Source organism: Dreissena polymorpha, chromosome 2 (genome assembly GCF_020536995.1).
Source record: "Dreissena polymorpha isolate Duluth1 chromosome 2, UMN_Dpol_1.0, whole genome shotgun sequence".
NCBI lineage: Eukaryota > Metazoa > Mollusca > Bivalvia > Myida > Dreissenidae > Dreissena > Dreissena polymorpha.
The window spans coordinates 115,260,178-115,268,170 of NC_068356.1; the positions used below are offsets into that span (position 1 = coordinate 115,260,178).

The window sequence follows — 7,993 nt, forward strand, 5'->3', positions numbered from 1 at the left end:
TAGTGTGTTTCTGCGTTAAAATCATGTGTTTGCAGGACGGGTATAAAAGTTTATGGATAAATCCAAACTGACATGAAAATTTCTGTGGATAATAACCAAACTCAAATGGATAATTCTCAAACTGCGATATATTGAACATGTTTTCCAAAGACAGGTTGGATATTATTCTTTGAAAACAACTATTTATAACCAGAAACTCACACGATGTGTATAATGGAATATAAAAATACTTTCAACGAACATCCACATTCATTTATTTGTTATAATGAAAACAATTTCAACAGAACTTGCATATATATACAATTGAGATTAGAAGCAAAATAAGCATGCGAAATTTGCATTCACGTACTTTTTTAAAATATTCCTACTTATGATTTAATCACTTGATTTAAATGGATTCGAGTTGAAGCTGCAGGTTAAAGTGGCACTTGCCCTGCTGATGCATGTATTTGTCACCATATTAGAGGTTTCGAATATTATTTGAGGCATTACTGATCTGATTCATTATATATTATACTTATACTTATATATACTTTGATAACGTCATTTTCAATAGTGAGTTGCTGCTGTTGTTCGTCTATGTTTTGTGGAGTAATATCAGCATTTATTTTTGTCCGATAACTCATTTGCCGATTGTTTCATCTAAGGTAAGTTCTCTAATTTTTATTTTTTCTACGTAATGGTTAGTTGTGTTATGGATTAGTATTTCTTTCAGGCATTTAAAGGACTCTGTACAATAATAACATCTGTTGTTTTCCATTATCTTCTGTTTTACCTGAAAAGAAAACAAAATCATTTTTTATGATGATTGTTTAACAATGTGCTAAAATGCTTGTAATGTCAGCAATTAAATAAATCTCGAAATATTTTACAAGAGTGTTCATTTTACATAGATCTTTACATAAAGACATCTTGCAGTTTGGTCAGTATCCATCGACTTCCTAATGTTAGTTTGGAAGTATCCATACACTATAGTTATAGGACATTATTGCCATGTATTGTGATGTAAGGGACACAACTCGTATTGTCTTGTTAAAGCATGCAGTCATGAGTTACTTGTATTGAGATATATATCTATGTGAATCTATGAATCAAGTCAGTTGTGAGTTACCCACCGACGAGTTCAGAGTTATTACATGGTGTCAGAAATCTAATAAAATCGGCGCATTCAGGCGATTGCATGACAATCGTACGTTGCAAATCTGTTGTTAAAGGTTCATTATATACAACAGCGAAATGGCTTCGAAGGGAATCAGGCCATTACCGGAATTTAACCCGTCGGAAAGTGCATCAAGTTGGGAAAACTACAAACGGAACTTCCAAATTCATTTGGACAATCTAGGTCTGGACGACAAGCCTGGAAAAAGAAAGATTGGCGTCCTACTTGCTAACATGGGAAGAGAGTTCGTTAAAATTTACGATTCGTTCGCGTGGGCGCCGGAAGTTGTTGCCAATCAGGATGCTGGAATAGCGGCAGTGCCAGCCGAGGATAAGTACAATCTAGAAACGGTTTTCACAAAATTCGACAGACATTTCGGAGTGCATAATTACCGTAACATTAAAAGACAAGAGTTCCTCAACACAAAGCGTGGTAACCTGTCCATAATGGATTACATTTCGGAATTAAAAAGAAAGGCCGAACAGTGCCAATATGGGGAACAAAAAGAAGGGTTAATATGTGACATGATCATTAATGGCGTGAATGACACAAAGTGTAGTGAAAAGCTAATGGAGATACCAGTTACACAACTTACCATCGAACGTGTCGTGCAGGTTTGTAGGCAAATATAATTGACCACATCTCACATCAAATCACTGGGCGAAAGCCCTCATGTAAACATGGCTAGAACGCATCAACACCCTCACAAGCAACAAAAATACTGTGTTCAAGTGCTGCAGAAAGCATGAAATAAGGAAATGTCCCGCCTATCAAAAACAGTGTGACAATTGCGGTGAGTTGGGCCATTTCAAGGCATCCAAATTATGTCCTGCAGTCGGTGGGGCGTCGCATCAACAAAAGGGGGCATCACACAGAGGGGCACGTGGCTATGGACGTAGACCGCGTCATCGCGGAAGTGATCGGGGAATCCACCGTGGATATCGGGACCGTGGAGGTCAACGACGTGTCAACTACACAGGAGCCCAGGAAGACTAGGTCGAGGAAATGTTTAACCAGTTTGAACATGCGGATGTGAAAGACGTATTTATCGCAACATCATGTGAAGATAACCATGAATGGTCCGCTAACTTGAAAATAGGGTGTAAAACGGTGAAATTTGAAATCGACAGTGGCGCAATGTGCAGTGTCATGTCATATGGAACAGCGAAGCTATTTGAAAAGGTCGCGCCAATCACAAGGAGTGATGTTATTATTAGCGGTGTCAATGGGCCAGCAGTGAAGGCGCTAGGAATGATTACATTGCTGTGCGAACATAAAAATATAAAGCGTTCGGTTAATTTCCAGATTATGAACACTCCAAGAGGCATAAACTTGCTTGGAAGGGATGATTCAGTTGATTTTGGGCTGATCATGACAATACACACCGCAAGACTTGAAACAGAATCTATCATTGAGAAATAAAGTGACGTCCTTGGGAAGAGATTGGGTGTATACCGGGCGACAACGAGATTAAAATCGATAAGTCAATAGAACCAGTAGTTCATGCACCACGACCGGTGCCAGTCGCGATTCGTGAACAATTGCAAGATGAACTGAAACACTTAGAGAAATGCAAAATTATTGCTAAAGTAACAGAACCTACGCAATAGGTTAGTAGTTTGGTGTGCGTAAGGAAGAACAACGGAAGAGTGCGAATATGCAGATTGAAACCGCGCAATCCGAAGAGAACATTATCCAATGAACAGTTTTGATGATGTTGATGTTGCCACAAGATTGAATGGGAGTAAATACTGTACAACGCTAGACGCGAATATGGGTTATTACCAAATAAAATTAACTGAAGAGAGCTCGAAGCTCACAGCATTTAACACTCTGTTCGGCAGGTACTGATACCTGCGGATGCCAATGGGCGTGAAATGTTCGAGTGAAGTGTTCCAACAGTCCATAGAACACAACTTTGGTAACATTGACGGGGTAGAAATAATTGTTGACGACATTTTGATTTATGGTAGAACACTCGAAGAACATAACAGGCGTTTGCAAACGGTGCTTCAAAAGGCACGCTCAATTAACCTGAAGATGAATAAGAAAAATGTATGTTTGCCAAGCCGGAAGTGGACTATGTAGGTCACAAACTGACTAGAGACGGAATAAAACCAACAGATCAAAGAGTGAAGGCGATAGCAGACATGAGAGAGCTAGAAAGCTTCAGTGAGCTGGAAACTGTGTTAGGCATGTTATCATACGTGTCTAAGTTCATCCCAAATTTCAGTGAGTTGAATGCACCACTGCGCGATATGACAAGGCTCGAAACGTGGAGCTGGTGTGACGAAGCGAAGCGCGCGTTCAATAAAATAAAAAAAGCTCTTGTTTCAACAAAAGTACTCCAGTACTACGACTTGAAAAAACCTGTCACACTCACAGTAGACGCATCAATTAGAGGCCTGGGAGCCGCGATAAATCCAACAGGACCGTGTTGTGGCATATGCGTCACGTGCGCTCACACCGACAGAGCAACGGTACCCTCAGATCGAAAAAGAAATGCTAAAATGTGGAAAAAATCCACAAACTGCTATATGGCCGAGATACTTTCCTAGTGGAATCTGATCACAAACCGTTGGAGTCGATTCTAAAGAAAGAAATACATAAAGCTCCGCTAAGGATTCAACGAATGATTCTGAAGCTTCAACCGTATGACTTTAACCTCGTGCACAAAAGCGGCAAGGACATGGGTCAAGCAGACTGCCTCAGCAGATTACCGTTAGAAAATCAAGATGAGAAAACTATCGATGAAGAGTTGATGGTTTTGAAGCTCGACACGCTGTCGTGTTCAAACCATGACAAAATTGCACACGCAACACAAGCGGATGAACAATTCCAAGTACTGGCCAAGGTAATCATTCGAGGATGGCCAGAAACTAAGTGCGAAGTTCCCGTCGAAGCCGTTCCATTTTGGGATTACCGCGATAAAATATCAATCTACAATGGAGTTCTGTACCGAGGGGAACGCGTGTGTATCCCGAAAGAAATGAGAACAGAAACGTTGAAAGCGATACATAAGTCGCATTTAGGGGTAGTGAACTGTAAAAATAGGGCGAGAGAGTTAGTATTTTGCCCGGCATGAACAAACAAATTGAAGATCTTGTAGACAAGTGCAGTGCGTGTTTAATGCATCGCAACATGAGCCAAAAAGAGCCAATGATCATCCAACCAGTACCTGAGCTACCCTGGAGCAAAGTTGGAATGGACTTATGCAAACTAGAGGGTAACCATTACCTAATCATTGTAGACTACTTCTCTAACTTCACTGAAGTAACACCATTGCAAAGAGACACTCGAACGAGCACCATCTTAAAACACATCAAGCAAAACGTGGCTCGTTATGGAATCATGGACACAATCATCTCGGACAACGGTCCACAGTTCACCAGTGCTGAATTCCGAGAATTCGTCGAAAAATATGGCATCACCCGTATTACTTCGTCGCCTTTGCACCAACAAACAAACGGCCTTGCCGAAAAGGCTGTACAAACCGTGAAAAATCTAATTAAAATGTGTAGCGAAACAGGAGACGACATCTACTTAGCCCTGTTAGAACTAAGAAACACACCACGCGATAACATCGGATCACCAATGCAATGCTTGATGGGTCGACGCGCAAAAACACTTATACCTATGAAACAAACATTGCGACAACCCGAAACAACCAGTGAAAATGTCGCACCGAAGTTGTTAGAATTTTGTGAAAAGCAAAAATTCTACTATGACCAACACGCGAATAGCAAGGACAATCTTCAGCCAGGGGACGCAGTAAGAATTAAAACCCCATCTGGCTGGAAACCGGCAGAGTATGTGAAACCGTCCGAGTACCCGCGATCACATATCGATAAAGCAGGCAAATTGGGGCGCGAATAGCGTCGAAACACGGACATGCTTATGAAAACCAAGGAAGAACCACACATTATCACCACAAACAATGACGTGTACATACCGGCATCCACAGCGCCAACAGCAACGGTAGCAGAACAACCATCAACCACGCCAAATCACGAAAACAGTGCTAGTGCGAGGTCGAGCAAAACCCGAGACAAACCGGGAGAGAGAGTGTACAAGACACTGTAAGAAAGAAAACGAGGTCGGGAAGAGAAGTTCGCAAACCGACACGGTTAAATGACTATGTGTAAGATGTAAAGTGCAAAACATGTGTCATAGGACTGCCTTATTGTAGTGCAAAATAAACTTATTAATAAACTGTTTAATAACTATCATTCGGTAATAGTGGTATTTGTATAAGTAAGATGTATTGTGGTATTAAATGCATGATGTTATTGAAACTGTACTATCATAACGAGAAAGGAACTGTTTGTACACATTTATTTTTATCATATCAAAATCTTGGTTAATGTTTAAAGATTCAGTGCCTTCAGCGCTTTAATTGATTTTTCTCCTAATAACAAAATGTTCATGAAAAAAAAATTCTCACGAAAATCCAAAACTTCATTGTTTTTGGGTGTATCTACTTTCTAGTTTGTTTTGGGCGTAAACACAGTTTGTTATCATATCCCAGCTGTAACCCGACATTACGTGTATCTGGCAATTGTCATTTTGTCCTGAACAAGCCTGAATCCTAGATAACAGCGACAATTTTGTGGAAACTTAGCAAACATGTATTTTAGTAAATAATTTTATCTCACATGTTGTTTTATTGTTAATTTGATTTTATGAATTTCAATTCCAGATTTAATTTAAAAGGAGTTCTTCATTAATTAAAGTGAATTTTATTCAAATGAAATGTTCTATTTTCAAAAGCAATTTAAAACTCAGAGGTTTAAAAGAAAGTCCCACTTAGATTTTATAAACAGAGAAGTTTATAATGTGTTACTACAGGTTATGTTATTTGCTTTCTTTCATAAACCTATTCGCATATGTAACGATAGAGTAGTTGATGTATCCTGTATTTATAATTTAAAAAAAAAAGAAAGAAAAGGGGATGTCATGTATTGTGATGTAAGGGACACAACTCGTATTGTCTTGTTAAAGCATGCAGTCATGAGTTACTTGTATTGAGATATATATCTATGTGAATCTATGAATAAAGTCAGTTGTGAGTTACCCACCGACGAGTTCAGAGTTATTACAATTATCCAATGTGCATATTCTTGTCCCAAACAAATACGAATATATTGCGTTTTCGAGCATTTACGCTAATCAAATTGTGTACATACATATATGAAAGGTTAATACATAAGTCCAAGCATTCAAACATTAAAAACATTGATTATAATTGTTTTTGGCCTAAAACTTTCGACAATTTCATTTACCTTTTCCAGATTTTCAAACATATTCATTTTATTTCGACGTACTTGTTTTTAATTGTTTATTAGCGCATTGTATCCGGCAAATAACATTTTATAAAAAAGAAACGTTTATTATGTCACTACTTACCTTCAATAAACGTATTCCTAGAAATAAATGACTGGAGTATTTATTTCTGTCGCCATTTTTTCTTCAGTTTGAATTATCCTACTCAGTTTGGATTATCGACGTACAGGGGGTGTAATGTAAATGCATAAATCCGTCAGTAATGAAGATCGCTTTGTTGAATTGTAGAAATAATGAACACATATTGGTGACAACGTGTTAATTTAAAATACTTAATGCAAAAACCAAAGATTCGGTAAACTGCCACGAGTTCATGGATTTTCTCGTGCAAGTCAAGTAACTTGACACCGGCTAGGCTCAAATTATCAAAAAGGCCCATTTTATATTTGGTCCTTTTAAAACGGCTTTTTACAAGTGGATGAACAAGTCAATAAGTATCATCCCGTCCCTGTCCATTGACTCGGACTAGTTGCTTCCTGGTTCACTGTGCCCTGGTATCAAAATTTATTCATAAGATAGCAATTTTTATCTTTCAATTTTCGCCAAATGCCCAAAACACAAAATTTTGTGCAGAAATATTTAAAAATGAAATATTTACAGCTAAAAATGGCACACATACAAGATCAATTTTGTAAAAGTCTAGCCTATAATAAGTCATATCCACTCGAGAAGAGAACTTTGATATATCAAGCGGTTTAGTTCGACGACTTGGCTTCCCGTGCCAGAAAAGTGAGCCGATCGAGAGGCTTTCCGTGCCACAACGAAAGCGAAAGTAGGCATTTTTAAGTACAATTGATGGAAATTAATATATAGCGTACATTGACGGTAAAGATTTTATCATAAAGATGATATCAATGACACTAGATATTTGACATATTACGGAACAGCTATAATAACAAGGGCTGTGTGTAAAACATGCATGCCCCCCATATGGGCTGTCCGTTGTAGTGGCAGCCATTGTGTGAATACGTTTTTTGTCACTGTGACCTTGACCTTTGACCTAGTGACCTGAAAATCAATAGGGGTCATCTGCGAGTCACGATCAATGTACCTATGAAGTGTCATGATCCTAGGCAAAAGTGTTCTTGAGTTATCATCCGAAAATCATTTTACTACTTCGGGTCACCGTGACCTTGACCTTTGACCTTGTGACCTCAAAATCAATAGGGGTCATCTGCGAGTCATGATCAATCTACCTGTGAAGTTTCATGATCCTAGGCATATTCGTTCTTGAGTTATCATCCGAAAACCATTTTACTATTTCGGATCACCGTGACCTTGACCTTTGACCTAGTGACCTCAAAATCAATAGGGGTCATCTGCGAGTCATGATCAATCTACCCATGAAGTTTCATGATCCTAGGCGTATGCGTTCTTGAGTTATCATCCGGAAACCATTTTACTATTTCGGATCACCGTGACCTTGACCTTTGACCTAGTGACCTCAAAATCAATAGGGGTCATCTGCGAGTCATGATCAATCTACCCATG

At 38.8% G+C, this 7,993-nt stretch overlaps 1 long non-coding RNA gene across 1 annotated transcript; it reads right to left on the minus strand.

The window, feature by feature from the left end:
- Positions 1-237: 237 nt before the first annotated feature.
- Positions 238-7,091, minus strand: LOC127868605 (uncharacterized). The gene is made up of 2 exons (XR_008044196.1): positions 6,566-7,091; positions 238-775 (listed from the first exon to the last, which is right to left on the minus strand). It is a non-coding gene; the product is annotated as an uncharacterized LOC127868605 (long non-coding RNA).
- Between the last annotated feature and the right edge of the window lie 902 nt (positions 7,092-7,993).